Genomic DNA, 6845 nt, shown 5'->3' with positions numbered 1-6845 from the left:
TAAACTTGGTGAATCATCTGAGCCATACAGCCATCAATTAAATGCCTTTATGCAGTTTTGTTTTCTAGTTTTCCATTGTTATCAATATAACCTAGAAGAGAATTGAAACATAAATGACAGCGTGAAGAGAAGCACTAGTGACATGCCCTGCTGCGGACTACTTCATCCTAAATTTGGAATTGGGGTATGGAAAGCAAAACAAAAACTTTAAGTCAATGATGACTTGAGAACTAAACAAAGAAATGAGAAGAGAAAGATTGGGGAATTCCTTTCTTACACAAGTTTCTGTTGTGGTCTTGGTGTATGTAGAAGGAAGATGGATTTGGAAGGAATGTATAGGGTCACTATACTAGATTGGCATATTTGAAGAAAAAAATCTCCTTTGCCTAACTCTCAATAACTACAGGAATTATACAATTCCCATATGTAAAATGCACCCACTTACAGTGCACAGTTCAGTATTTTTGTTGTGAGTGTTTAGAAACTGTATTTCTGGGATTGCACAGCCACTACTACAATCACCCTAGAACAATTTCATCACCTTGCTTCCCAAACCTTTAACCATTACCAGTGATCCAATTTTGTATTACCACAAATCTAGGTAACTCAAAGCATGAGGTATTAAAAGATTATATATATATATATATATATATATATATATACATACATATATATATATGCTGCATATATATCTATATATGCAGTTTAATCTTGAAATCAGACTGAAGTGGGAAAGATAAACCATTACAAAGGGCTACCCATTGAGTAATTCCATTTATATGACATAGCCAGAATGAAGAGACAGAAAATAGACTCACTATCAACCTGCAACCTGCACACTTTAAATGGGTAAATTGCATGAATGTCAATGATATCATAATAGAACTGTTTTTTTTCAATTAACTGCAGCCATAGATATACAAAGAAAAATAGTAAAAGACAAAAGCTGACGTTTAAGTTTTGACTTTTACCTTAGGAATTATATAGTCAGGAAGGTGGCAGAGGAAAGGGAAGGGGAATATTGATCTTCTGTGAGCCTCAGTAGATAGGTCAATATGTAGATTCACTGGAAGAGTTGGCATTTGGTATGTGCTCAATATTCACTATCTAAGGAGCAGATAAATGAGCATAGCAGTGGTGCCCTGCCTAAAACTCTGGGCTCCTTTCAGGGAGAAGAGATGGCTGTCCACATGTAATCTTACTTATGTGCTACTTGTCTTACCTTTCCCACAGAGGGCAAGTTTCTTAACAGAAACCACCCAGTGTCTTCATTTGCATCAATCTTTGGTATAAATGTTCTTGTCTTAATAGATGTTGCATAAAAGTAACAAATTTCCTGATATTACAGCAAAATTTGGCTCATGTGATGGCTTCCTTGTTCAGCAGATATAGTCTGTCCTTCAATTTGTAATGAATACTTTGTAACCCATTCTTCAGTCTTTTGATGAATATCAAAAAGTTCCTACTGAGTCAAACCCACAAAGTCAAAGCTAGAAAATCAGCAAAATTTAACCCAGATTTGATTGTGCTTAGATCTAATTTCTGATAAGAATTTTGCTAAACTCCAATGCCTAGGTGTCTTACAGTAATATCTTTAAATACAAGGACAGAAAATGTCTTTAAAACCAACGTTTTATAAATATTGATAGGTTTCAGCATTACCACAGTAAAATCTAGCACCTTGACATTTGAGAAAATGACAGAAATGCAAGCTCATTGTCACTTTCCATGCTCTCTTCCTATGAAGCAGATCATAAATCGGGGACCCTCAGTACCCTTCCTACCCCAGAGAAAAGAAACAGCCTCATCTTGGGAGATTCAAAGACAAGCTAACAGTTCTCTTGCCAATGTCATCTGGTTTCTTATTCTTTATCCAGAGCAAATAAGCCCAAAGAAATGGACGTTTTATAAGCAATATATTGTATTTTCACTTTCCTTAAGTCACTCTGTTCAACTAAAGAATTCCCAGTGCCTTTGATTCTGATATCAGACAATAACTAGTTGTTATTGCATTCCCCTTCTGACTGGAATAAATGAAAATCTGCACCTTCGTTGGTCTTTTTAATAGGAAGAAAATTTCTTTCATTGAAAGAAGCCAGATGTATATGGCTACAAAGAATATGATCCAATCTATATGGAATATCCAAACTAGCTAAGCCCATAGACACAGCAATCAGATGAGTTGGTCTTTTTAATAGGAAGAAAATTTCTTTCATTGAAAGAAGCCAGATGTATATGGCTACAAAGAATATGATCCAATCTATATGGAATATCCAAACTAGCTAAGCCCATAGACACAGCAATCAGATGAGTGGCTAAGAATGTGGGAGGGGAGGAGGCTGGGGAATGAGTGTTGGGTATCAGTTTTCCCCTGAGGACATATTTTGGAACTGGATAGAAGCTACAATTGCACAATATGGGAGAGTACTAAGTGCCACTGGAGTGTATACTTTAAAACAGTTTGTTTGTATGTTATGTGGATTTCATACGAATTAAAAACAGATAGGATAAAGCAAATAAAGGGACTTTCCAAAATCCAAGTTCTTAAGAAGCTCTTGCCAAGTGAAAGGATGAGTAAGGTGTGATGCAGAGGTCGGTGAAGGGCTGAGGGGAAGAGGAAGGAATCCGAGTGGAGAAACACTCACAGATAGAACATATTCTGTACAAGGACTTCAGGGGAAAATGCCATAGAGGCACCTCACATTTCCTGACCCAGAGTCCTACTAACTAAGCAAATGGTATTTGCAGGACTTCCAAACTACAATTGAATCTCAGTACCCATTTCCCACAATTGCTCTTTCCCCCAAAGAAGTGACCATTCCCTACAACACTTTCCTGTCCTTAGGGCCACCCTTGCCCCTCAGTTTTGTCCTATAATGAAGTCGCAGCATTTGAACTTTTGTTATACTAAAGCACTCTGTTAGTGTTTGAGAGTGCACAGATGCCTTCAGGAAGGTCTCTACTCCTCAGTAGGTAAAACCAGGTCTGTGTGGTCTGGATCTTGTTACCTCCCTCACTGCATCACCTACCACTCTCTCCCTTCCTATCACTGGATGCACACTGACCATCTCTCTATTCCTCATGCTGACCTGGCTTGCTCTGGTTCTTTACTTTGACCACTCCTTCTCTTTTGGGCACTATTCTGCAAATGGTGGCTAAATCCCACTGAAGACTGTCCTGACCACTTTATTTAGCAATATGTCTTTCCTCTTTCTCTCATTGTCTTTCTTTTCCCACCCTCCTCCTCTTACTTTCTTTTCCTCAGTTCCCTATCCCTGGTTCCTCTTAATTGAATGCCTATCACCTTCTGACATACTGCATTTTATGCAATTATTATGTATGTTGAGTGTTTGCCTCCTGCTGCTAAAATTCAGCTTCATAAAGCCAGACTTTGGTTAGTTTTGCTTTAGTTTTAACCTTGTAACTAAATGTCTAAACTGATACCTAGTTCAAAGTAATCATGAGCGTTTTTAATAAATACTTGCACAAAGACTAAAAATCCTACAGTTCAATGTCAACACAGACCTTTCTTGATCAATGTGACTTTTGAGTCTAATCCAACAGAAGCAAATTTCCGCAGTAGCCACTGAAAACTTTACTAAGGGCATTGACTGATACTACCTTAGATGATACTTGAACACCAGCATCCAATGCATTCCAACTATTACCCTATGGCCACAGGCCTAAAGCCAGAATGCACATTTCTTCTGCAATAGTTACCCTCTAACCAGAACTTCCCTTCCAGGAGACCAGCAAAACCCAGTTAGTATTGATCAATTAGCCTTGGTGGTCTGTATCAGCCATGGTAACAAGTAACTCCATGAGGTCCATGGAACTTAATTACTAAACTTCCTGCACAACTGGCTCTATCAGCAAAGTGAGACCATACTCTAGCCTTTACCAGAAGGAAATGGGTAACTTCTTCAGAAGCAAAGATGAGATCATGAGAATCCGGAGGCAAATCCATATAGATAGATAGATAGATAGATAGATAGATAGATAGATAGATAGATAGATAGATAGATAGAAATCAGCCTGACAGTGCTGAATGTGTCCTATAGATTGTCTAAGGTAGTTATCTCATTCTCACCCAAGACAAAGTCCCAAGTACTTTGTATGAACACAGGACAGATTTCTGTTTTCAGTTAATGCAAGAGTAGTAGAGATTTTGTAAAACTTTTATTCAAGATAGAAAAAAAAAAGATTGTGTAAACTAACTTCTTTTTATGGTATTTGTATTGTCTTTTTCTCAAATTGTTGTCCAAGGGTCTCACACCCTGTGATATTGGCAAATTAATATGCAGCAATCTGCTTAGTGATGCAGATCTGAATCTAAGAGTATGCATTTTAGAGTGCTATAGATTGTACCCAGAGCCTCACACATGTTAGACAATACTGTATGATGGCGGTAAGTTTACCAGTAGGAATTTGCATTTCAAGATGTCATTAGATGATTATAATGTATATTAATACTGAAGAATAAATTTCACAGGTCACAGATATACCTTTTTCTTATGCCTCACAACTAATTATATGAAGGACTGATGAGGTATGTCTTCATTTCACAGTTGAGGAAACCAAAATTTAGATATTCAAGATGAAGTGGTTTTGATTTGCATTTCTTTTATGGCCAGCAATGTTAAGCATTTCTTCATGTTTATTGGCCATTCTTTTTTCCTCTCCAGAGAAGTCTTTTTTTAATTCTTTAGCCCACTTATTAATGGGGTGGTTGATTCTTTGGGGATTTGTTATTGGGTTTAATTTTTTGAATTCTAGGTATATTTTTCATGATACCCTTGTCTGTTGTATAGCTAGTGAAGATCTTTTCCCAATCTGTGGGTTTTCTAGTTATCTTGTTAGCTATGTCCTTTGCCATGCAAAAGCTCATAATAGCTTAATATCTATGTACATATGACCATACAAAATGATGCTAACTGAAATGAACACCAGGACATGGAAACAACAGGTCTTTTTTTTTTGGTTGTTGACCTTGTTATCCCCAATGTACTGTATCTAGGTCTTTCTTTTCATTTTATTTCATTTTTCTTTTTCCATTAGTTTATCCTTAGCAAGCACTGTCTTTGATTCTGGTACCCTGTATCTTGTATATATATTTATCTGGTTTGGGGAAGGGAGGGGGAATAACAAAATGCTGAAACAAGGACAAAGGATGACCCATTGCAACCAAACTCACAAGACACTATGTCCAAAATGAACTTCACAACTTTGAGGGAGGGGGACGGAGGGGAGGGGTGGTAGAAGTATAGTGGTAGGAAAAAAAATTTAAAAAGAAATTCAAGACGACACAATTTATTCATGAAAGAGTTAGAATTTGACCATGAACTTGCCTACTTTCAGATCCAGCCTCTGACTTACACTATATTAGGCTGCTAATCTAAATAACTGCGAATAATTGGAACAGGAAATGATTTGAATATGTATTTCCAAAGCATTGTTTAATTCAATGCTGGAGAAACACTGCCATCATGTGGTTATCTGGAATGAACGCACAGCCTGTCTTTCACCGGGTAAGTTCCTCCCATTTGTCCATACTGTCCTTCAATGATATATATTAAACCAGCCTTGCCCTTCACTGGTGGATTTGTAGGATCAACTGACTAGTCCTTTGCACTTTCATGATATGGATTTACTTATCTAAGGCAGGACTATAAGGACATTAGGACCATGCAGGAACCAACAAGAGTCAAGGGTTCATTGCAAATGACAGTCTAAATCTTTAGTTTTTAAAATTTTAAAAATAGGTTTAGATATAAAAGCTCAGAGAAGACAAGATTCTAGTGACGGGGAGTGGGATCACATGCCCTTCCTTCCCTAAGATCTCACATCATTGGTCAATTTTCTGACTTCACATAATAGGTAAAATCCTCCATTTACGCTACCCCTTCACCTTTTCTGCTAAAGATATGTTGTGATTTGACATGTGATTGTGTCATTATCCTGTTAACACCACCCCCCTCTTAACAGAAGGCTCCAGAAGGTAACTTCATGTATAGGTTTAGGGTAGAGGTACAACAAGCACGTATAGAATAAATGAATGAGTAGCCATATAAAGAAGGGTAATCCTGGTCCAAGAACTTCATCTTTATACTCTTTAAATCACATCTTAAAATTACATCTGGAACCTTCCAGGATATCAATCATCTGCCTCATCACCAAACCCAAACCTCAAGGTAGGGACAAGTTAGACATGATTTTAGAGTCCTAGGAATACCTTGAAAGTATGACATATTTTTCATTTTTTTGTTGATAATAGCCTGCCAATTTCTTACTCTATTCTGACTTACTGGTTGTGGAACTTTAGACAAAGTAATTGACCTTTTCAGCCTTCACCCCTTTCGTCTGTGTAGCAGAGATGACAGGAGCATTGGACAAGCTAGACAATGTGTACTTAATATACATATATGTTCCATAAATATGATATGATACTAATAAATATGATACTAAATTTTGTCAAATACTTTTTTGTATGAGCACATCAATAAATAAGCATTTAATATATATATGTATTTCCTTTTTTTTTTTTGTCAGTCCTGGGGCTTGAATTCAGGGCCTGGGCACTGTCCCTGAGCTTCTTTTGCTCAAGGTTAGCACTCTACCATTTGAGCCACAGCGCCACTTCTGACTTTTTTTCTGTGTATGTAGTACTGAGGAATCAAACCCAAGGCTTCATGCATGCTAGGCAAGCACTCCACCATTGAGCTACATCCCCAGCCCCCATATTTCCTTTCTTATTAACTATTTCCCTCATATTTAACTCAATCCCATAACTCCTGGATAAGGAGGCAATCTCATTAACTGGGGACAATTCCAGAACCTGCATCTTT

Source organism: Dipodomys merriami, unplaced genomic scaffold (assembly GCF_024711535.1).
Source record: "Dipodomys merriami isolate MVZ:Mamm:240054 unplaced genomic scaffold, mDipMer1.0.p SCAF_14, whole genome shotgun sequence".
Classification (NCBI taxonomy): Eukaryota; Metazoa; Chordata; class Mammalia; order Rodentia; family Heteromyidae; genus Dipodomys; species Dipodomys merriami.
The sequence above is the reverse complement of the archived record's forward strand: the minus strand, read 5'-3'. Positions refer to the sequence as shown.